Source organism: Nematolebias whitei, chromosome 4, assembly GCF_014905685.2.
Source record: "Nematolebias whitei isolate Nwh7 chromosome 4, NemWhi1, whole genome shotgun sequence".
In the NCBI taxonomy this organism is placed as follows: domain Eukaryota; kingdom Metazoa; phylum Chordata; class Actinopteri; order Cyprinodontiformes; family Rivulidae; genus Nematolebias; species Nematolebias whitei.
Genome location: NC_056501.1, coordinates 32,482,725 through 32,507,258, shown reverse-complemented (window position 1 = coordinate 32,507,258; position 24,534 = coordinate 32,482,725).

The following is a 24,534-nucleotide window of genomic DNA, read 5'->3' as shown; positions in this document are numbered from 1 at the left end:
TCTCGTGTTTTTTTTTTTGTTTTTTTTTATCATATTCTGCTGATCTTCATTTCCTACCACTCATCTGTTGGGTGGGACTGCAGTTCCAAGAGAAAAACCCAGACATCCCTGTCCTCAGCAACATTCTTGAGCTTCTTCTGGGGGACCCCAGCACGTTCCCATGCCAGAGAAGATACACAATCCCTCCAGAGGATTTTGGGGTCTGTCCTGGGGCATCTTCTCGGTGGAACTTAGTACCTCGGGAAGCTTCCAGGAGGCGTTCTGACAAGAAGTCTGTCTCATCTGATTCTTTTTGGATGTGAAAAAGCAGTGACTTTACTCCGAGCTCTCCGTGGATGACAGAGTTCCACATCCTATCTCCAAGGCTAAGTCTGGTTTTTATCTGGGATTTTATTCTTTTAGTCATGATCCAAATCTTGGTTTTGTAAGTGAGAAAAGAACATAGACTGACAAATCAAGAACTTTGCCTTTTGACTCTACTTTTTCTTCACCATGACCGACCGAAGCAACACTCTCATTAAATATCACTACAAAGAAAAATCAGCGCTTTATCATATTCATACACCGATGGGACACACATCGGAGGCAATGAGGGGTTCAGTGTCTTGCCCAGGGACACTTCAGCATGTGACTGCTGGTGGAATTGAATCCCCAACTCTCCCATTGGAGGACGACTGCTCTAACCACTCAGCAGCTGCCTCAGATCTGATGGGGCAGCTGTGATAAATTGAGTTACTGAGTTACTTCCTGACTTTCCAAGGACAAGTACTGAAGACTTCCATAACTTTTGAATAAGACGCCCAGGTACTTAAACTCCTCCACCTGAGGCGGATCTGATCTCTGCTGATCGGACATGTTTAAATCTCGTGGCGCTTGTGAAGCGTGCACATTAGATCAATGAAACTCAGCAGTAAGCACAAGCATGACGACATCTGTTAGATCTATTGACATTTGACCCCTGTTGTAAGTAGACACAGATTCACAGTTACAGCTAATCAGTGCAAGTCACAAAGTGAACCTTGTTGCTTTAAAAGGTTGCATTAATGAACATGTCTGTAACTTTACATGTAGAACACAAAGTATTTTTTTAATATTACTGCATGTAAATTTGACCAGATTGTTTTATTCTACATCATCACAAAAGTATATATGAGGAGAAGTTTCACTTGAATTCACTTGAAGAGCTGCCCTTTTTTCAGGATGCTTCTGAAAGCCCAGTCTATAAAAAAGTCAGTCAGTCTAACCCCACCATCATTTTAGGTCCCATTTCCTGAAGAAGTTCTTTCAACAAGTATTTGTCCCTCTCACAAATGAACTCGAGCTGAACGAGGCAGGGATGGCAGAGAGACGCTGAAACATCACTTATTTCTAAATATATTCCCTGCTGCACATGCCCATGTGGCTTCCCTTAAAAGGAGCCCCGTCTCATAGGTTTGCAAAAGTAAAAAATGCATGTGTTGATGTGGACATTTGAACTTAGTTTAGATTCTGTTTGATTTCTGTGTTTCTCCGAGTCTGCTCTGCATCAATATTGTATGTCGACTCCAGAAGTTTTTTTTCTTCTTTATTTCATTATATATTTTTTTTACTGTTGGGTAACAACAACCACAGAAAGTGAAGCCATGCTGACCACAAACAACAAAAGCTGAAAGTATTTCCTTATGTTTCCAAGGAGAGATTAACACAAGCCAAGCCAGAATGAAAATGTGTGAAGAAAGAAAAGAAACAATGCACATTTAACTGAACTTGGCTGAAACTTGACACCGAAGTCACTGAACGGGTTCAGCTCTGATCTAACAAGGAAGCGTTGAGGATTTTGGTCGCAGCCGTACTTCCATACAGTTATGGTAAAAGAAAGTCTCTTTCAGGTCAAAGGTTCGATGTGTCGGGACATGATTAAATGATCTGATCTGTATCCGGTTCTTAGATTATGCAAATCTAATCCCAAGCGTACAAAAACTCAACAGTTGGTATTTATTAAACAACGATGAAGCCAAAATGAAAAAAACTGAGTGTGAAAAATTAAGTCCAGTTTATCTTTTTGGGTTTTTGGCACCAACTCTCAGTGGTTGTTTTCAATTTGATGGTATCAGTCTCTCACATGGTTGTGGAGTAATTTTGGTCCCCTTTTCTCGACATTGTTGCTTCAGTTCATGGAGGTTTGCAGACATTCATTCTGCACAGTGCTGTGGAAAATAAGATTTAATGATATTCAATTCAATTCAAAAATGCTTTACTAATCCCAGAGGGAAATTAAATGTTGTGGTTACTCATCATCCTGGATTCATTAAAGAGTTGTTCTAGATGCTGATGGCTGTGGGCAGGAAGGATCTCTCGTAGCGGTCTGTCCTACAGTGGACCCGAAGAAGCCTCTGACTGAAGACACTCTGTTGTTGTATGATGGTCTGATGAAGAGGATGCTGAGGGTTGTCTATAATGTTCTTCATTTTATGAAGAATCCTTCTTTGTTCAATCATCTCCAAAGGTTCTAGAGGAGTCACCAGAACTGAGCCAGACTTCTTTATCACTTGCTTTGGTGCTGCTACCCCAGCAGATGATGGCTGAAGAAATGGCACTCTCTATAACAGACTTAAAGAAGATATGCAGCATCTTGTTGCAAACATTGAAGGACTTCAGCTTCCTCAAGAAGTACAGTCTGCTCTGTCCCTTCTTGCATTTCCAGTCCAGTCTGTTGTCCAGGTGAACCCCAGGGTATTTATACTTCTCCACCACCTTCACTTCTTCTCCCATGATGGAAATAGTGTTGGATCTGTTCCTGTTTCTCCTGAAATCTACAATCATCTCCTTTGTTTTGTTCACATTCAAGATGAGATGATTGTTTCCACACCATGCCACAAAGCGGTCCACCAGTTCCCTGTCCTCAGCTTCTTGTCCATCTCTGATACACTCGACCACTGCAGAGTCATCTGAATATTTCTGCAGATGACATGAGTCTGTTTTGTACTGAAAATCTGAGGTGTACAGAGTGAAAAGGAATGGTGAGAGTACAGTCCCCTGTGGTGCTCCTGAGCTACTGACCACCTGGTTAGACACACAACCCTTCAGTCTCACAAACTGTGGTCTGTTTGTCAGGTAGTCTTTGATCCAGGTGATTGTTGAGGCCTCCAGCTGAGTCTTCTGGAGTTTCTGACAAAGCAAATCAGGCTGGATTGTGTTAAATGCACTGGAGAAATCAAAGAACATGACTCTCACAGTGCTGTCTGCCTTTTCTAGACGACAGTGAGTTTGCTGAAGCAGGTGTATGATGGCATCTTCAACTCCAAGTCCACGCTGATAAGCAAACTGCAGTGGGTCCTGATATGTGCTTGGTTGTTTAGTCAGATGGGCCAACAGAAGTCTCTCTAGGACCTTCATGATGTGGGATGTCAGGGCAACAGGCAACACTATCTTCTGACAAGTCCTCACAAGGAAGTAGCAGAATCATCATGTAGAATAGTTTTGTTCATAATCTGAAGGTCCTGCTGCCCTCCAAGTGATGATGGACATCATACTGTTTAGAAATGACCTTGAAACTTTTTTTTCTAACCTCTGAAACCTTCTGAAAGCAGGAAGGGAGGTTTTGTTTTTGTTCATTAAATAGTTATAATTTTAATTTGTTGTGTATTTTTGCACGTTTGAGGTTAAATTTAAAGTTAAAACATGATAAAGATCAGATGGTTTTTATTAACTTATACACATATATTGTTGTTTTGAAACAAAATCTAGAACTGAATGACAGAGAGCTTTCGTTTCTCCCACATACTGTTGTTTGTAAGCACTAAATCATGGCAGCTCGCTGCTATGTGACCAGAATCCATCCATTTTCTTGGACAGCGCTTGGTGATTATCTCCAGCAGTTATTATGTGAGAGGCGGGGTGCACCCTGGACAGGACACATGTCCTTATGATGGACAAACATCACAAAACAACCACAAGACAAACAACCATTTGCACCTCCACTCACACCTAGGGACAATTTAGAGTTACCAGTAAAACTAACATGCATGTTTTTGGTCTGTAGGAGGAAACGGGAGTACCCGGATTAAACCAACACAGACAGAACATGTTAACCACACAGAAATCCTGGAAGGTCAACATGTGACCTTCTTACTGAGAGCGACAGGTCCACTTCACCACCGTGCCACCCTGACCGGAAACCAATTAGATTAAAAAGGTAGTAAGATGACACCCCCAGATGGAGTGTTGGTGTGGTCTATCTAATGGAAGCCAATTCCTGCCCAAGCACCAGTCCATTAACAACCAATTAACTTCCTATTAATATTTTACCAGACAGGGCCTCTCATCCTGACAGGCTTTAAGGAGCTTTTCCCAGGAGGGTTCGAACATGAGCAGCTTTTAGCGCAGCATAAAGAGGCCTGTGTAATGGGCTAAAGGAGGAGGAGTGGCAACCTGATAGCACTGAGAGCTGAGGAGGTGGGGGGGCAGACTTCTGCAGCTGGGCTGAGCCCGAGTCCGAGCCAAGCCAAGCCTAGAGCCAGGCCAAGGCACGGTACAGTTCCCAGTGTTGGGAAATTCACAGGTTTCACTGTCTCAGACATGAATAATGACCTCGTGACATGTGTTGAGCACAAGTGCACTCTGATGGTCTAAAATATGACTGATGGGTTATCTGCTCAGAGGAGAAGAAAAGTAAAAGCCATGCAGCAGTTGTCCGGGTTTTTTTTTTTCTTCTTCCATTTGTTTTTCTTTTCTCTCTTTGTTTTCAACCATCACAAAGTAAGCCAAACCAGAAGGGCATATATGAGCTACTGGTCTGCCCTGAACCAGCTTTCTGCTGCGTAAGGCTGCCGTGTGTGAACATTTTCAAACCAGTTCAGGGGAAACTCCCTGCCTGCCTGCAGAGAGACGGAGAGAGACAGAAAAAGAAATAGAAAGAGGAAAGGGAGGGAAAGAGAAAGAGAGGCCATTATGACTATATAGCCAGCGGCTACTCCCAACGGATGAGGCATTTGTCTTCACTTGAAAGTATGATTTATTTTTCCACCAGTCGGAAAGGGTTATGTTTGTCACGGCGCAGTCAAAGGACGTTTAGAAATAGCTTTTCTGGTCTCTGTTTTCTAACGCAGTCTCAGTGTTTTCCTCAAACACTTCCCTTCTATGGTTACCTTGTTTGGGATCACTTTCAGCCCTCATTAACTTTAGTTAATCATACTGAACCTTGTGTCTAATTCATCAGCCGGGGCATGTGTGTCTGTGTGTTGATGATTAAGAGAAAGCAGTGGGGGGGATGTGGGAAGAGGGGGTAACTAGTGGTTGTATCAGGTTCCCTCCACTGGGTGTAGATGTGGTCTTAGATTTCTCTTTGGGCTGCTGATTAACTGTGTGTACAAATGTGTGTGAGGGGGTGCATGTGTGTGTATGTGTGTCAGAGGACCGAGGAGGAGAAGAACTTCAGCTTTAATTTCCCCCAGCTCCAGATATTACACCCCCGCTCGCTCTGTTTTTATTGGAACAGAGACCAAAAAACACCAAGTGTTTATGATGCATTAAAACATGCTGGGGAATTTGAGTGTGGAATTGTAAATCTATACGTTTGGCCCCTGTCTCTCTCCCAGGCAGAATTAATTCTTTTATAGAGGATTTGGTGTGTTTTACAAAGACCGATGATCGCAACACGTTGTGAAATCCTGTTTATCATCTCGAGATGAAGGACAAGGGTAAAAAGGAAAAAAAATCTCAACTGAATCGTGGAGAAATAAAATAAAATGGGGTTTCTTTTGGGGTGGGGTAAAGGGAGATGGGGGGAGTTTTGGGGGGTTTGAAGCACAGTGGGAAGGAATGATATTATGCTTCACCCTAATGACCGTTTGAAGAAACGGACGGGTGAGGACACCATGTTACATTCTGGGCTTTTGTTGTCAGCGCACTGTTAATGATGAACAAGGGACTTCTGCAACTCTCTCCTGGACAATGAAAGCTCTGTGCATCTAATTATTCTCAGGGAAGCTTGGTAGCCTTTATACCTGGGGACACATTAGCTGTCTCTAATTGGAGTAAATATTCTTCTAGTTTCCACCAGCTTTGTCTCATCACTCTAACGGTGATTAATTCTGTTTTTCCTGCAGGGCTGGTTTCACAATCCCATCCCCTTATTGATCTCTTTATCTCCCACCACCTTGAATTGTAGGGGATCATGTACAGATGTATGATCATGTATGTATGTAATATTACGAATCATGCCTGCATGTGTGCGCGCGTGTGTGTGTGTGTGTGTGTGTGGGGGGGGGGGGGGGTACCCTGTAAGGCCCAGTTTCCCAACACATAATACGGTACATGACAGTGGTGTAGTCTATGTGATATGTGAGTATATGGAGTATACCTACTAGAAAAGCTTGGGAATTTCAGTATACCCAAAGCACCCACTTCAACTACTTCTTAGTTCATATCTTAGATGTTGTCATTGTTTTTCTTTCTTTTACATTTTATTGTCGGATGTAACTGGGACCCTGTGTACATAATTTTGCTCCACCACATATACCACATGAGGTGCGAATGACAATAAAGAATCTCTGACTCTGACTGATATATCAATGGCAATGAAACATGACATGGGCTCGTGTCATTGTCCACACCTCTGGAACATTTTATAGACACATTGAGTTGGTTCAACCTGTTTTTTTTTCCTATAATTAATACTTCTGTACTTACTACTTGATACTTGAACATGTTTTGTTTTGATACTGTTTTAAAAATTCTGTAACATGTTTTTAATACAAAGCCAACTGTTGTTACAAAGTTTGTTGTACTATAAGCATCAGAGAAATTTGGAAAAGTTCAATATGCTTAAAAATCTAAATAAATTAATGATTGCATTGTATTAACTGGTGTACTTTGGTTTTTAAGCACAATATATCCACTACAAAATGTAGACTACACCACTGGTACATGAGGACCAACTGCTCCTTATGGGGCCATATCCTGGTGAGGATTCTCAGTAATCCAGGACATGATAAATCCAAAAAAAAAGTTAAAAACAAAACAACTTGACTTTATTTTATAACCAAAGACGTTTCGCTTCTCATCCGAGGAGCTTTCTCAGTTCAAGGAATGGAGAGTGTGGAGTTTTTAGTTATAAGTTGAGGAGCTCTGTAAGCTAGGTTCTGCTTTTGAATTTTAATGAGATATTAGTAATAATAAGATATTAGTTCTAGAATTGCGCCGCTCGGGGTGGCTGCACGTTGGAGTAGATGTTACATTCATTCTGAAATTTTGCTTTTGAAAACTTTAATTCCTCTTTTTTTCTGTGTGTAAATCACTTTTTTCAAATGATTATCTCCTCTGGTATCGGCTGCTGTGCAACTGGAAAGATTTTTACTGAAACCTTTTTAACTTTTGGACATTTGTTATGAAACGTAACCATGACAACAAGGTGGTTTTCTACAACTGGGAGCTGCTGATTAACAACTCAAAAGCTCAAATAATACCTCAGCTACAGCTCCAAATCCCAGATGAGTTGAAAAGGAGGTTCCGTGGATGCATTCCCATCTACATGGCAGCAGTGCTCAAGTACTTTACTGCCGAGACCGTGGAGTTGGCAGAAAAAGCGGCTCGTAACAGCGGGAGGACCAGGATCATTCCTCAACACCTGTAGTTCCACCTGCAGGGACAAGGGGCTTGGCAGGCTGCTGGGAGGAGTGGCCATTACTCTGGGAGGAATGCTGCCTGGCATTCAGGCAGTCCTGCTGCCCAAGAGGACTGAGAGGTCTGCTGGGTCCGGGTGGACGGATCAGCATCTGCAGCCAGTTCCTTCAGATCCTCTGTGGGGCGGATTACTGCAGATCCTTCCTACCCACAGCCAGCATCTAAAACAACTCTTTAATGAAACCAGTATGATAAGCTACAACAACAAATAATTTCCCTTTTGGATTAATAAAGTACATTTGAATTGAATTGAATTGAATTAAATATACACTAAATGTTAATACAGTATATTAAACAGCAGCATGAACATGTGTCCATGTGTGAGTGACAGCGAGAGAAAAAAAACAAATATATGAACTGAACAATGAACAGAAATTTGCACTTTGTTATTTCAGTTAGCTATTCTGCATTGCATTTGCAAAAGACCAAACTGGTCAAAAGTCAGCCAGTCATTTGTGCACGATGAGGCCGTAGAATGATGCTGCCATAGCTGAAAACTCGCCCCACTGGAGCGCTACATGCAGGCGCTGCCAAAACTCTGGTGGCAACATGAAACATGGAAGGAAGAGTCTGCATGTTCATTGCCCAGAACAATAGGGTGTTCTGTCCATCAGCAGTATCCAGGTAGTGACTTTGTTGTAGTGTTGAACCGGTTTGTGTCAGTCAAGAACGTTTGGTTCAGTAATTTATTGACGGTCCCTAAGTGAACCATTGCGCCTTCGAGGAGGGGGCAGACTGACTGACCAAAATCAGGCTGCCTGCATCGGATCAAACAAGAGAAAGACACCGCTGAATCCGCAGAGCTCGAACATCCAACCTAAAACTAACTTCATCGTGTTTTTCAAACTTTAGATTATGGGTAAAATATCAAGTCTTTTCAAATAAACAGGTCAAAGTCCAAGTCAAGTCCCAAGTCATTGGTGTAACAGTCCAAGTCAAGTCATAAGTCTCTGAACGTTTCTCCGAGTCAAGTCTATAGTCATAATATTGATGTCTCGAGTCTGACACGAGTCCAAGTCATGTGATTCGAGTCCACACCACTGTTTTCATGTACCCGATTCACTTTTGGAGCAAACCCAATACAAGATGGTCACCACAGGTAATCAAAAAATAGCAAACACAAAAATGAAATGACCTCAGTCAATCTTACAGACACTGAGCTTGTGGTACAGCCAATCACAGCACATACTGTCAGCGAGAAATCTTGCAATATGGCAATAAGTTGCGCATGACGTTTTCTTTAGGTTTGACGAAAACGACAACAGATCCTTCATTTCTCAATTTAAAATAATCTTAGTTTAAATCTGTGGCATGAAAGATGGCAGGTGATATGCATTCCTTCAAGAAATCTGAGATTCATTATTTCTGTGTTTTTTTTTCTGGTTTGTTTCTATCTTCCCAACCCCTTTTTAATCTCCCTGCTTTCTTTCCTGTCTTCATCACTGCCTCTTCCTCCCTCTTTTCTTCACTGCACTCAGTTTCCTTCCTCCCTTCCTCTCCTCCTCCCAGCTTCACTCAGCCTTTCTTCCCGACAGCATGAGAGCACCACCAGCTGTGACAGAATTGCAGAATCTGCCCAAGCTCCAGCCACCTTCCAAGCTCAATATATCTGTACACGCACAGACAGTCCATCCCTTGTAGCCCCTCATAGTTCCCACATCCAAGCCAAATGCAATGTGACGGCGCCACCGCGGCTTTCGTTTGCACACATCACAGGACAGATTTCCTCTTCCAAGGCCCCCGTCCGCGGCCTGATAGATAGCACCCCTGCCTTCTGCTTGTGCATGCATGTAAGTGTGTTGTTTTTGTGTGTGCACACTACACCTCTTCATTTATCTGTGTCTTGCATGTGTGTCTTTGTGCTTGGGGCAGGTCTGAGTTAGAACAATCACACTTCCTCTGTCAGTAGTGATCTCTAAAACCATGCATTAAGACATTACTGGGCTTTGTTTTCATATTTTCCATCATATCATTGCTTTTTTTATGTACTTCACTTACATTTTGCAGATTTTCTGCTTGAGTTTCAAAGTGCTGCTCAGGTTTAAGTGCAAACCTTCCATTTCTGTGGAATACTTATTGAAGCATCCTTGTATAAGCACATCCTAAAGAGATACTTAGACGTGAGGCTTAGTGGAAAGGCTACAAACAATATTTTTCTTGTTGTAAATAGCTTTTTAACAGCTTTGTTTTGTGGGAAATTGAGTTTAATTAGGACAAGAATAACAAGCTAACAGCGAGTCTAATGTTGCTTTATCAATGATAAGTACAACTCGAGTCTCAACAGTTCTTCTCAGGTGGAGGTGATTTGCCACTGTGACTTGTTTCCCCTCTCTGTGGGTGGAATCGTCAATGCAAAGTGAGCAGGCATCGTAACTGTAATCTGACTTCAATTTCTTTAGCTTGTCTTGGCACTGCTTAAAAGTCCAAGCGTAGCCATCTGCTCCATCATCTCCTGTTTCTTGCAATAAATTCACTTGTTTCTTCTAGCGCCGTCCAGCTTGTGCTGAATCCTCTGATCTGCCAATAAAGACAGAAAGGTCAGGACCTCATCACTGGTCCCCACATCTATTTTTGTAGCTTCCATACTGAAGTGAAAACTAGAAAACTTGAAAAGACAAACTAAATGGGCGGGTCATCCAGTGACGTAGCTCCTCTGACCAATCAACGGCTGCTGTCTGCTTACGTCAAAATCGTCACTTCAGAGCAGTTCGCTTGGAACAAGATGGTCCCATAAACTGGGCTAAGTGGTGGGTGGGATGGTACCAGGGGTAGGCAGGCCGTGCAGTGTGGTGCAGAACCGGTGAGTGTTGAGACAGAGGTAAAGCGTCATGTGAAGCCAGTTGCCCTGCTTTAAAACCACTTCAGTTTCAATAAATTCATAGTAGATCAAGCAAATATTATTTTATAACCCTGTACATCTTCAGCTTTGCATTGCCATTGATTATGGCAGAAGATTTGTAATTTTACTACAGGAAGTGCCCCCAGAGTGTCCCAAAAGTGCTACAGCTAGATACTGTTGGTTTTTGTACGTTCAAATAAGTACACATTTATATAAATCTAACTACATGGAGACATTTTTGTTTTTACCTTTTGGGGCAACAAACTACAAAAACGTTTGTATTGATGACAAGATTGTGAATATATCTTAAATGTTGTAGAAGGCTCTTGAATCAAACCTCAGTTTGGAGAAATGGAGTTTATCTGATTAAACTGACAAGCTAGTAGCTAGGCAATACCAAAGTTAATTGCTGCCCTCTTAATCTGACTGCAGCTTTAAAGACTTCATACAGACTCACCCTGGAATTATGACATTAGATGATTTCCCCCCACACCCCTGTGGTCATGTGATTTTTATTGTGCTGCTGTCTGACGTGTGTGTGTCCGTGGTTAGCGTCAGGTCCAGTTGTTGAAGTTAGCCGTGCTGCTCCCGTGCCTGGTGAGTTCATGCAATTTTTACACAGTTGGTAATTAAGAGCAAAATATTTTTGGGGTGGCACAACTGGTAGAGCTGTTGCCTCTCAGCAAGAAGGTCGCCGGTTCAAATCCCGGCCTGGGACTTTTCTGGGTGGAGTTTGCATGTTCTCTCCGTGCATGCGTGGGTTTTCTCCGGGTGCTCCGGTTTCCTCCCACAGACCAAAAACATGCATGCTAGACTGATTGGTAACTCTAAATTGTCCCTAGGTGTGAGTGAATGGTTGTTTGTCTCTATGTGTCCCTGTGATGGACTGGAGACCTGGCCAGGGTGTACCACGCCCCTCGCAGTGATGGCTGGAAATGGGCACCAGTGACCCCCACGATCCAAAAAGGAAGAAGCGGATAAAAGATAATAGATGGATGTTTTAGTGTATTTTGTGAAATAAAGCAAGGGTAATAATATTAAGTTCCCATATTTGTTGCCACACTTCATGATCAACAATCATCCTGTCTTGGTGAGTAAAACATGACTAGGACTGTCAATGTCTGGTTGTGTCCTCACCTTTAGTTTGTTTAAAGGAATTTTTGTAAACAATTCCCAAATTTTTTACTAACTTATGGGTTATTTTTTAGGGTGCCCCCATGATCAATTTTATGTTAAACGAGACACTGTATAGCTGAAAATAAACAAATTTGTTATGTGTTGTTTTACTTTAATATATGTTGATGATAAGTAAATTATTTTCAATGTTAACAGTGGTGTTACACAAGTGTATGTTAGTATTCTAGGTCCAATAAACCTTTGTGTCACTTCACATCAAATGGTATGGTTCATGACGAGCACAAATGGCAGCAGCAGCTATCTGTAGCACTTCTGGTGCAGCATGTAGCACTTCCTGCAGGAACAGCGTAATATTTCTACCAGAATAATTACAAAATGCAAAACTGACAGCAGTGGAGTGGTTGATAAAATAGAATTGGCATGAACCGTTTGAGTCTAAAATTGCTTTAATACCCCACCACCTCACTTCAGTCTTAGCCCTACTCTGACTAGCCATTAGCTCATCAATCCAATCAGAAATAAACATTTGAAATGGAGATGTTTTTAACAGCTATCTACAACAGGTAGGATAACAATTGTTCCTCAATATTTCACATACATGTAACTCCATTTCAGAACATCTAAGCCATCCGTTTAACATTTGCTGAATAACTCCAGCACACTTCAGATGTCTCTTTCCTCTCCTTCCATCTAAACATCATACTTGCAGTTGCTGCCCAAGGCATCGCTTCAGTCATACTGAGAAGGTCAAAACTGACACACACCCTTATTCCCGTCACACACACTCACTCATAGATTTGAAATATCTTTATCAGGCCTCAGAGGATCAGATTGTTTTACGGGAAATCATGTCACGGGTCAAATGATTGAATTATTAATGGAAGGTTGGTGCAAAAACAATCTGCCTTTGTCTATTGTGAGTCCAACGTGAGATTCACTGGCTCTTCTCGGTTCAACTCGATCCTACAATGTTGCAATCCAAATCCAATAATGCAGACTCGGCAGAAGAATGTTTCCCTTCCTCCTCCTCTGCTATTGTTTCATCCGTCAAAACGCAGTCGTAGTCTGTTGCGTCAGAGAATAAGTCTCCCAAACCTTATTGACTGCTGTGCTGCATTTCCAAGGACAAGGCAATAGATTTTCATCAAAGCAGCTTTGGTAAAGTAATCCACAATCATGGGACTCTTTCACAAGACACTAGTTTATGAAAACAGTGTGCCGAAGCAAATACAATGTACTGTGTCTGAAAGGACATGTTTGGACACATACAATGTGGTTTTCCTTAAAAGAAAATCTTTTCTTAATTATGGGTTTTGTCTCTGCACACAGCTGAGAATCAACCAAGCAAATCTGAGGCATATTCATGACTCACATTATGGTAATGAAAGCAGACAATTCAGTATTCTCACATTAGCATATGTAAAGAACCACACTCAGAGAGGTACAAGCATTTTAACCTAATTTCAAACACAAGAGATTAAAGTGAAAGCAATATGGTGCTTTATGATGTTTTGAGAGCCGTTCAGCAGAACCGGGGGCAGTCCTCGTCTTCTCCCCCAGGCCTGCGTCCTTGCCGAGTCGATTTAGTAATGAATGTTATTGCACATACCCGGGTGATGGATTCTTGACCTCAGCAGAGGAGGATTTTTGCTGGGCCTGTTTTGAGAATGACCGTGGAGCAACGAGCTGGAAGGAGCCATAAGGTCAAGCCTTTAGCATTTATTATCTGCCTGCGCCAGAAAACACAACTCTTTTAGACATCCTAAACATAGCACGCTGGACACATGGGTTGACAACTTCACTTAGGAACAGCAAATCAAACAGGCTTGTTAATGCAGCTGCTGAAAACAGTCCCATTAGGAGCAGCCACTCCTATTCTTTGCTTTTATTTTAATCTCTTGTACTTGCCTCTCCCTATCGGGCATGGCTCTAAAATAACGCAAAGTAAAACAGAAATAAATTTGAGGCCTAGCACTCCTTGAGGGAATGTACAATAAATCCGCCTTCTTTCTTACCAGAGTTTAAAACTATAATCAACGTAGATAAAGAAATGAAGGAAATGTAGACACAGTTGACAAATGGTCAAGGACAACCTGTTAGGGCTCCGAATATCTGTTTGGGGATCAGTCTCAGTTACTACCACAACAAATTTTAGGTCAGTATTGGTAAAATTTACTACCGTATTTTTCACCATATAAGTCGCAGTATTTTGCATAATTCACATGCCCTGCGACTTATACGCCAAAACGACTTATTTATGGATTTTTTTTTCCCCATATTTATAAACCAATTTTTGGCTGAGACATGACCGTTTTCATTAATTCTGACTGAAAATATTGAACACTACCATTTTCAGCCGCTAGATGGCAGTCAAGTAGTATGGCATGCCGTTGAGTCATGTAATAGGTAAAAGTGGCTATTAATGACACAGTCAGCTTGCCAAAGTGCATTTATTAAGGAAAAGTTAGACTGAGACACACCTTTACTATAATTTTGAGCAAAGAAATAATTGTTTTTAAGTGTTAATCTTGTTAAATTCTTGTTAAAGTCCTCCCGTGCACACTCCTGCGGCCGCCATTTGGCAGTCAATCGATTTTTGGCACAACACCGGCCCACATTTCCGGGTTGTCAGCGGTGACGCGTAACAAACGCGATGCGTCAGCGGTGACGCATAATAGATGCAATGTATACAGCGAAGCAATTTATTTACGGGTTCTTCCACTTTATTAGACAAATATGGACTGATGCGACTTATCGGGCGGTGCGACGTGTACGGCGAAAAATACGGTAGTTCTAGACAGGTTTGAATTCTTTGTAAGGTCAGATGACTGTGGTGGCCATCTTTAATCAGGTTAAGATGTTTGTCCAATGATTATTTTCAGCAATTTCCATTAAAATAAATCCATTGGTTCATGAGATTTTTTTGGTAACAGACACACAAACAGACATATACATGGACAAAAACAGTTCCATGCGGACAAAAAAAATGTTCCTTGAATCACTTACTGAAAATATTTCACTCCCCTTTGCATCTGAAAATGGATATAGCATAAGATTAAACTGGAAAACAGAGGGGGGGGGGGGGGGACAGGAAAAAAGTATAATAGATTTTTTAGTTTCACATTTCTCAGCCATGTCGGGCCCCATCAAGCTTATTTGAGACATTATGCATTCTCATTACGGCTCAGCAGAAGTTTCCCATCTGGAGAAGCAATGTCCCTGTTTACAGTCCTCTTGTCCTCCCATTTCAAACCCCATAGACGTCCTCTGAGGCCTAAACGAGCTGGAAGACAAAAAGAGCACTGTGCAGTGTTACACAATGCAGCGCAGAAATTAGCTTTCTTTCCCTCATTATGCTTCCCAGCTTTATGGGAAATAGAAAACAAAAGACGACATATGTAATTACTGCTTGAGTAAAGCATAAACACGAGGCAGCGCTTTCGGCAGAAGGCTAATTGTAACTTTCCCCTCCTCCTCCTTCAATGCCTGAGTTATTTGATAGCTCACGGTGAGACATTAGAATATGCATATGCGTTAACATGCTAACACACACCCACACGGATGCTTCCATGCTGTGTGTGCACCCAGAATAAATTTCAATTCTTAAAACAGCAGGGTTTTTTCAGCAGCATTTGTCTTCGTTTACTGCTTTTGTAAATAAAAGGTCTAAGCATTCATTGAAAGAATGCAAATCACTCGCTGTCTCCCATGCCAAAGTTTAAAAACTGAAAGCAGCCCATGCTAAGTAGTGCTACAGCCTAATGCACATTCAATTCAATTCAATTCAAAAATACTTTATTAATTCCAAAGGGAAATTATTTGTTGTTATAACTTGTTATCCTCATTTCATTAAGAGATGTTATAGATGCTGATGACTGTAGACAGGAAGGATCTCTTGTAAAGGTCCATCCCACAGTGGATCCTAAGAAACTGGCTGCAGATGCTGTCCGATCTGTCCACCCAGACTCGGCTGGCCTCTCAGTTCCCCTGGTCTGTAGGACCGCCCGAATGCCGGGCAGAACTCCTCCCAGAGCGATGGCCACTCCTCCCAGCAGTCTGCCGAGCTCCTCGTCGCTGCGGACAGCCAACTGTAGGTGCCAAGGGCCAGTCCTGTCCTTCCGCTGTCATGAGCCGTGTTTCCTGCTAGTTCCAGGATCTCAGTGGTCAGACACTCAAGCACAGCTGGCAGGTAGATGAGAATGCGTCCACAGAACATCCTTTTCAACTCATTTAAGATTTGGGGCTGTAGCTGAGATATTATTTGAGCTTTTGAGATGTTAATCGGCTGCTGTTGGTTGTAGAAAACTGCCTTGTTGCCATGGTTACGCATCATAACAAATGTCCAAAACTAAAAAAAGTTTCAGTAAAAATCCTTCCAGCTGCACAGCATCTGATACCAGAGGAAACAATCATCCAAAAAATATGATTTACATCCAGAAAAAGAGGAATTAAAGTTTCCAAAAGCAAAATCTCAGAATGAAAGTAACAGAGCTGCTCCAACATGCAGCCACCTTGAGTGGCGCAATTCTAGAGCATGACCGCATGCACAAACTCATGGGATCCTGTGAGATCCTGTGAGATCCGTTGATGCCCAGGTATAAATGTAAATTTAGCTCAATGTCTGTAAAACTGTCTGATAACAAAAACACACAACAAAAAGAGATTTGAGACTCAGGTGCTATTTTCTCAGTCATGTTCCATAGTCATGCACTTTGCCCAAGTAAAAGAGACACCAAAGCTTTTTTTAAAAACAGATCATACTTGCCAGTCAGAGCCTTAGAGCTTCTTCTGGCAGCTAAAAGCACAACACTACAGCCATGAATGGCATCCCGGCCTTGGACTGCACACAGATCATTCCACACATTACTCCCTTCAGCTCCCCTTTTGATGTGTCAGACGAAGAACCAGCCACTGTTTTTTATTGCTCACTCTGCAGAGACTGATGTACATGGACTATATGAGTGTGTGTGTTGGTGTGTGCGTGCTACAGAGTGTTTGCTCTTCAAAGGCAGCAAAGAGGCTACGCTACTTAAGGCCTATTAAACCTGGAGCTCTGTTCATTGTAGCTAGGAGAGGCAGCGCTGCATGCTGAGGCAGACAAAACGCTGAACGCGTACCTTTGAACTGGAATCATGAGGGAGCTCACATTTTCACAAGTGCTGCAGGACTGAAAACAATGTTTTACCAAGTCCCTTGACATGTGTGTGCTTCCCCCCCACACACACACCCTTTCCCCCTCCTGCTACGGGCCAGCTAACAGAGAATCTGGACTGTGCCCTGATGGTGTGATATTACAAGCCCACAGTACATAATCCGACATAGTGCGAGTTATTAAAATATGACCATAGCAGCTCCCCAAGGCAATATAAGTTGCACATAAACTGTCTCTCTCTATAACACACACACAGTTAGATATGGTATGGATTCCTGTTACACAGATGCAAACTCTCTCTCTCTCTCTTCTATTTCAAGAATGAACACACATGGTATTATATAAAGCTGGATACATGTTCATAACCCAAAAAGTGGCAACTTTACCCCCAAATCAATCGGGTGTCAAACTCTGTTACATGGGGGAGAGAGTAAAATTAAACACTCTGAATTTAAAAAAATGAACTTTTCCCAAAATATTGTGTCTCCAACTAGTCCTTAACTGTCACAGCCAAGTGAAATACGACCTTAACAGCTCTGATCGGGTCAAGACAAAAGTGTGTAGCTGTCAACAACTCCTATTTCAAAGTTCATGCACAATCATCCAAGTACAAAATCCAATAATGGTCAATCAAGTCATATGGACAGTTTTTTTTTTTTGTGGAAAGACGTTTCGTCCTCTATCCAGAGGGCTTCATCAGTCTGAGGAGTCCCAAGTAAACTGTTTTCCCCACTAAGTAGTACACTCTCCTTTGGACCAACCAGTTTGCAGTCTTTCCACAAAAAAAGAAACTGTCCAGATGACTTGACTGACCATTATTGAACAACTCTTGTTGCAAATATTTCATAGAGGTTTGTGTGAATACTAAATTACAACCCTTTACATTTCTGTTAATTTTGCTCTCTTTGCCCTCTGCAGAATGTCTACGTCACCATGCGAGGATTTTTTTCACTTTCATGCTTTTGATCTTCAGCCAGAGATTAAGAGCATGTTATGATTTATTTTGCCTCCAAAACCTACGGCGTCATTTTCATCACTTACTGTCTGTCCACACAGGTCTCACTTGTAAATGAGTCTCCGAGGCTCAATGTAATTTATCTGTTTAAATAAAGGTTGAATGGATGACAGACGGGTTCTCTCCACAAAGATGGCCTCCTTCACTCCTCTCTCAAACCATCGTTCCTCTTTATCCAGGATGTGAACATCTTCATCCCTGAAAAAGTGACCGCTGGCCTGGAGATGAGTGTAGACCGCAGAGTCCTGGCCTGATGATGTTGATCTTCTGTGTTGGACCATCCTTTTGGCCAGTGGCTGTTTAGTTTCCCCGATGTAAGACTGATCACCCTCCTGACACTGAACAGCATACACAATATTACTCTGTTTGTGCTGGGGGACTGGATCTTTGGGATGAACCAGTCTTTGCTGTAATGTACAGAAAGCCACTGGGATGTCAAGAACTTGGACAAGCAACTTGTTTCTCAATAAACCCAAACTGAGAGGTAAGATTAGAACGTTACAAGGCAGTCCATTTGAATTTCGAGGTCAGACTTGGTCTGGAATCATTGAATTTCAGAGTCAGATTTCTGACTTTGAGGGTCATTTCACTTGTTTTTTTTTTTGTTTTGTTTTTTTTTTTCAATTTGGAACTTGGAAATTCTAACTTTCATAAACAAATATCATTTCTGTCCGGATGCAGCAATGAGAGTGAGTGAGATGCACGCTGTAGAGGATATCTGAAAACAAGGACTAATGCTACTCTGCAGGGTGGTCCGTGCAGCACTGGATTCATCTCCACAACTCATTCCAAAATCAAAAGGAAAGCTTTGACAGCAAGTCCTACAGTAATGATAGATGTGTCCATATTGGAGTCATTTATTGAGTAAGAGAGGACACTATTGTTAGACCATAATTCAGACAGCCTGCTTCTTTCAACTATCACAGACGAGACTCCCAGGGGGGCACTGCTACAGTCATCTGCATTAAGTGTGGGATCACGTGCATGGCCTCACACACACACATACACACATAGCCTGTGCGCCCATGCAGACACAGATTTGGTGCTCCTAAAGTCCCCAGGGTGTAGAGCAGGACAGGAGATTTATGTTCTCCACCGTCCACACACTGTTCTCTCAGCTAGCTTCCCGCTCATTAGAGCTGCTACACGGTGATACGTGTTACTCTAACAAGCTTTGTGGAGCCTCCCTCCCAGGCCTGATAGATTCAGGAGCTGTACTGGCCTCCCTCACTGGAAGAGCCCAACTGAGACGTCACAGAGGATAAAGAATTGCAGAGGCTACTAGTTTTCATCAAGGCAGGAAGAGGACTATGAAGTCGTTCTGCCATCCATCATGATTAGATGAGTTTTATGAGGCCTAGGTTTAATGATGCTTTCACAGACACAATGTGCTTTAAAATTAAAATGTTTGCTTTGCTCGGAGTGGTTATGTATGTGTTTAAGGGAAGGAGATAGGCTATCAGTGTTGCAGGGCCAACTGAAGCGGGACAGTTTGCTAATCTCTGCAGTTACCTGACAAGAAATGAGTGTCATTCTCTGCTGGCTGCGGAAACCGGAGCCAATAAACACGGGGCCGACTGCTTTGCAAAGGCTCTGCTTGCAGAGTTTATCAGTACTGTTTTGAATCTGCTCCATAATGAATCCAGAGTCAACTCTGCAGCTCACACCTGACTGATTAAAACGTGTGTGCGTCCCACGTGTGAATGTTTGTCTGCGGTAGCTTCAGGGGCTGTCACATCTTTCTATGAGATCAGTGCCTGTCATGGGAGCCAGCTGTACTGGTAAAAAGAAAGATGTGCTTTGCTAAAATATAATTTCTTGTGAAAGCTCTGGCAATAAATGGAAATATCACTGCTGATGAAGCTCATTTCGCGTGAGCCCATACCATGGGATTTAATAAAAAATCCTCTAGTTGTTCACTTGCAAGAACTGCGATCGAGCTCTCCATTCCAGAGGAATACATTATAATGATTTTTTTAATGAAGACATATTGCACATTCTCCGACTAGCCACTGAGGCTTTAATCAAAGAATAAATGAACTAACAACAGCTAATAATCTCCCACTGGACCATTTCATTCTCCTGTACGGTGAAGGCCTCCAAGCTGCACGCAGGTAAAGGTTGTGGTGAGTGAAACACTGCATTATTTACAGCCTGGTGAATGCAGTAAGATACACTGGACGAGATGCCCCCTGCACGTTCCCCACAGCTCATATTTCACGTGCCGCTATCAAGAAGTGGCAAATAAAATGTCCGCAGTCAAATTTTACAGAGTAGTAAAGGGTAGGCGGTGAAACGCATGGTGTGTTGACTGCTTTAGCAACAGTGTGGTGATTCCAGAGTGATGGAGGATGCCATTAACAGCATCATTAACGGGCCAAGACAAGGTCTTTGTAATCAAATGAATCCGCTCCACAGTCTACCTTAGCTTAAACAAACAGTGAAAACCACAGCGATAGCACAGCCGCAGCCGGCGATGCGTTCCTCCCAAAGCGATCTCCGATTAATCACACGGAAAGTTTTGCAGGCTAGGTCATCCACCTCAGCTGCTTTTGGCAACAGCGAAGCCATTCGATGGCTCCCAGAAAGCAGGTATTTATCATCTCACCGCGTGCATTTTTTTATTTTTTACATAGGATAGGTCAATGCGTTCTAGCTAAAACTGTTTGAGTTGGCCGCACTGAACCGGTTTTTAAAAAGATATTTAGCAATCTGGAGAGAAGTTTCACTTTTCCAACTCAGCATCCAAAGTAAACCTTTTCATTTCCAATGATGCAGAGGCAGAGAGCGCCGCTGCTGAAATGAATCAAGCCTTGTGGAGGAGAAACAGGAAAAAGCTTTCCTCAAATTAGACAAACCCGCCACACGCACACACCTCAGCTTGATGCCGGCACTCCCTGGTTGTGATATGGCCAGCGTCCATGTTTTATAGGAAGCCAAGGCAATTTTAGAGCAGATAACTGGCCAGACCTGTCTCAGTCAAGCACCATACCTGAACTCTGATGTTAGCAAATGTGCTTTCATTGCAGGAAACAACAAAGCAAAGCTAATTGTTGTTGTTTTTTACTCCTGACAGGTTTGAGCTGCTCTCTCTGACTGAGGAAGACAGAGAATGGGAAGACTTTTATGTGTGCTGTCTCAATCCAAGCTGCTCTGTCTGTAGGGGGTTGGACACCGAGCCAATCTGGCCGCCCGGCCTTTTCATGGAGACAGTGCTGAGTTTAATTATCCCCAGCTGTGCCTCATCTCCCTCCCCAGCTGGGCTCTGTGCCCCAGTGTCCTCTGCAAGTATGCCACATTCACAGCGGAGTCAAGGTGAGCTACAGATATGAGTCCACACGCACACACACATGCACGCACACGCACGCACGCACACACGTGCCGAGGTGGTGCAGACTGACATGCAGCCACACACAGAGACTGTCCACACAGGGATCAGCAGGAACAGACAGAAAGACATGAGCACCTGCGTGGTTTAATTCAATCAGTCTGCAAGAATCGCTGCAACAAGATGACAGTGCTTTTTAGCTTTTCTTATGTCATTTTTAATTGTTCAGTTCACATTTGTTTTGATTTAAAGTTATTTATTGTAATGTCATGAAGACTAATTTAAAAAAAGACATACGGTAAGAAACAAAATTTGCATATTCTTTCTCATATCTATGGGCACTGTGTCCTAAATAAAAATATCTGAAGCTAATTTTGGAACTGAATACCAACTACATGTTTGCTTATCTACAGAAACAGCCGAAGTGACTTAAAGTCAGAGGTGGAAGGAGTACTGGAAATTTGTACTCAAGTAAAAGTACTGTTACACTGCTTAAATTGTACTCAATTACAAGTAAAAGTACTGGTGTTGTAAAAACACTTAAGTAAAAGTACAAAGTACTCCTCAAAAACTGCTCAGCGTATTAATTACTTTTTAACCAATTGATTTTTTTATTGTGTTGTCTATAGAAGACATGCAGTTTGATTCACTGTATATAATAAATATAAATATAATAGCTACGTTCAGAGCTCATTTCTCAGATGCTCAGAGGCTCCGTCTTATTTTAGTACCAGACAAACTGATGGCAGTGACAGTATCCAAGATCTTTGAATACTTAACCAAACTAATAACCCACACATACAAACAATAAAAAGTAATATCATACAAGTAGTTGTAAAACCTTGTATACTACAATATGTGTTTTGAGATTAGCTGCTGAAGTCTTGTTGCTGCTATCACCGTAGAGATCAAACAAAGTTTGCATCTGGACGTTGTCTCCTTTTCTCCCTCTGTGCATGAAAAACTCCTCCAGGTTCGACCACATGCACTCGTCCTCAGCCTTTACCTCGTCATTTTCTCTGTTGACAGTTTGTCCTCTGTCTCCATTTTGGCTTTTTCTCTAAATCTTCGGTCCATAAATGACTCTCTACTCTACAGAGTTGTCCTTTGCTTACGTCACAGGTAGCTGGTGCCTTCATGATCTGAGAGCCTTGTTGGCTACACAGATGCAGATGAACGGTTTGAATGTTAATTCAAATTGCAGCCGTGCTCAGTAGCGACTTCTGATTTTAAAAGTAGCAAAGTAGATTACATGATCTAAACTGTACTTAATTATGAGTAAAATTACACACTTGAAAGAAATACTCATAAAAGTACAAGTACCCAAAAAATCTACGTAATTACAGTAATGTGAGTATTTGTAATTCGTTACTTCCACCCCTGCTTAAAATATGTCAACAATGGCAATGATCAGGGAAGCACAGTTTAGGATGCTGAAGTCTGACAATTTTTTATTGCATTGGTACATATATATCTTTGTGTTATGCACAGATTTACTAAGTAAACAAAGCAGATAGATAGATGGAAAATGTAAACTTACCAGTTTCACGTGTTTGTCTTTTTTCTGTCTTTATGGCACTCCACCTCCTGATCCCTGTTTTTTCCTTAGGCCAGTTGTCTTAATTAACCCTTCTCTTTTTGTATGTATTTAGAAGCAGATATACTCCTATATTCCCACTTAAATGTCTTCTCAAAGATTCTGCATTTGTCTGTGCCATACTCGACTACAGCCAGCCTAATGTAGGGCAGTCCCGTACTCGTTAACTTTTGAAGTCAGTTCAGTTCAAGGCAGCCACCACAGCTAATTGACATTACCCCACATACAGATGTCTATAACTCAGTAAAGTTACCAATTAATGAGATAAAACTTTTCATGGTTGTACCTGAGAGTCAATAACAGCACTCCGACCATGACATCTCGCTAAAAGCTCTTTTGCAAGACACCTCTCCATCCTGCATGCTCCATCCAAAGCTACAAAATCATCTCTCAGTGACTTAGCTGTGTGAGAGAAATCAAGTCGTCTTGTTCGCAGAATAGATTTGCCTGCCCCTTCTCGACACAAGGCCTAGGACAAACTTTTTCTCACAGGAGTATGCGCCAAGTATTGTGTGATTGGTCAGAAGTTTGTGGTCATAGTCGTCAATGAGCTCAGACATTCAGCTGTACAAATCTTCAAACACATTAAATTAGTCAAATGGCCAAAAAACTCCTGGATGGAGATAGTTCAGACATTGTGTAAGGAAGAGTCTGTCTGCTGAAAAGTGTGGTGCTTTCTTCACGATAGATTTGTGGCCCAGCGGCGGATGTAGGGATGGAGCGGATACTCTGGCGAGAAGAAACCATGCAGTGATGTACACTGTAGAGAGAGGGGTTTCCCAGGAACTCTGTGCCTTTGTCTATCGTCTATAAAAGGTGTGGGCGAAAACGAACGTCCCACAACCACGTGACCGCGAGTGGACTGGTTGGCTTTGGATGGAGTATGCTGGGCCCTTTAGATGCACTCCTGTCGCCTCAGTGTGATTTTTGAATGGATCAAGGCAAAGAGAGGGTCAAAGTCAACCTACCCCTGGTGTGCCTTTGTGCCACAACACCAAGTAGTAACAGAGCCAAAACCGTTGACATGAAAAAGGTTAAATGGCGCCGTGACCTAATAACAAGATGAAGTGATGACAAGTGGTTTGTGCATCCAGAGATTCAAGGGATAAAACAGCAAAAACAGAATTATTACCAGTGTAAAATCGATGGTGAGGCCCAATAACGTTGTATTTGGTATTTAAAAAAAAGTTTACCACAAACAGAATCACCAAATTGAGTCAATTCATCACATTTTGAAAATGAGATGTGTTCATCACATATTTAATGCTTTGTGCTCCACATTGTCAGTCGAGTTATGCCCTACGTCTCTTCTGGTTCTGCGATTTTTGCTTTATTTCTGAAAGCTCACGTCTCTGCAGGATGTGGCAGTCTCCATTTGTGATTTATGAATGGCCAGAAGGAGCTTAACGAGCCTCTGCAGCCGTTTTGTGGAACTGCTTTATGAAAGAGCCTAATATCTTGAAATTTTGAAGGTTTGACAGAAAAACAACTATAACTCTGTCACTTCTCATCACAACATGATTTTAGTCCAAAACTGACATAAAAGACAGAAGGCAATGTGTATTCCTTCAAGAAATACAAGCCCTTATGGTATTTTTTGCAATCACTTTATGTATATACCAGGGGCCAACCGTGTCTACGAGAGCTAGGCATTAAGGTAGGATGAAACGTTATAACATCTAACTCAATGCTAATGTCAAAGACTTCTACGGACTTGCTAGTCAATAACGCAATTTTATTTTTAGTTTCAGAAAATTCTGTAACTTGCTGAATGTTAGCTTCTCTTTTTATTCATCAAGTACAG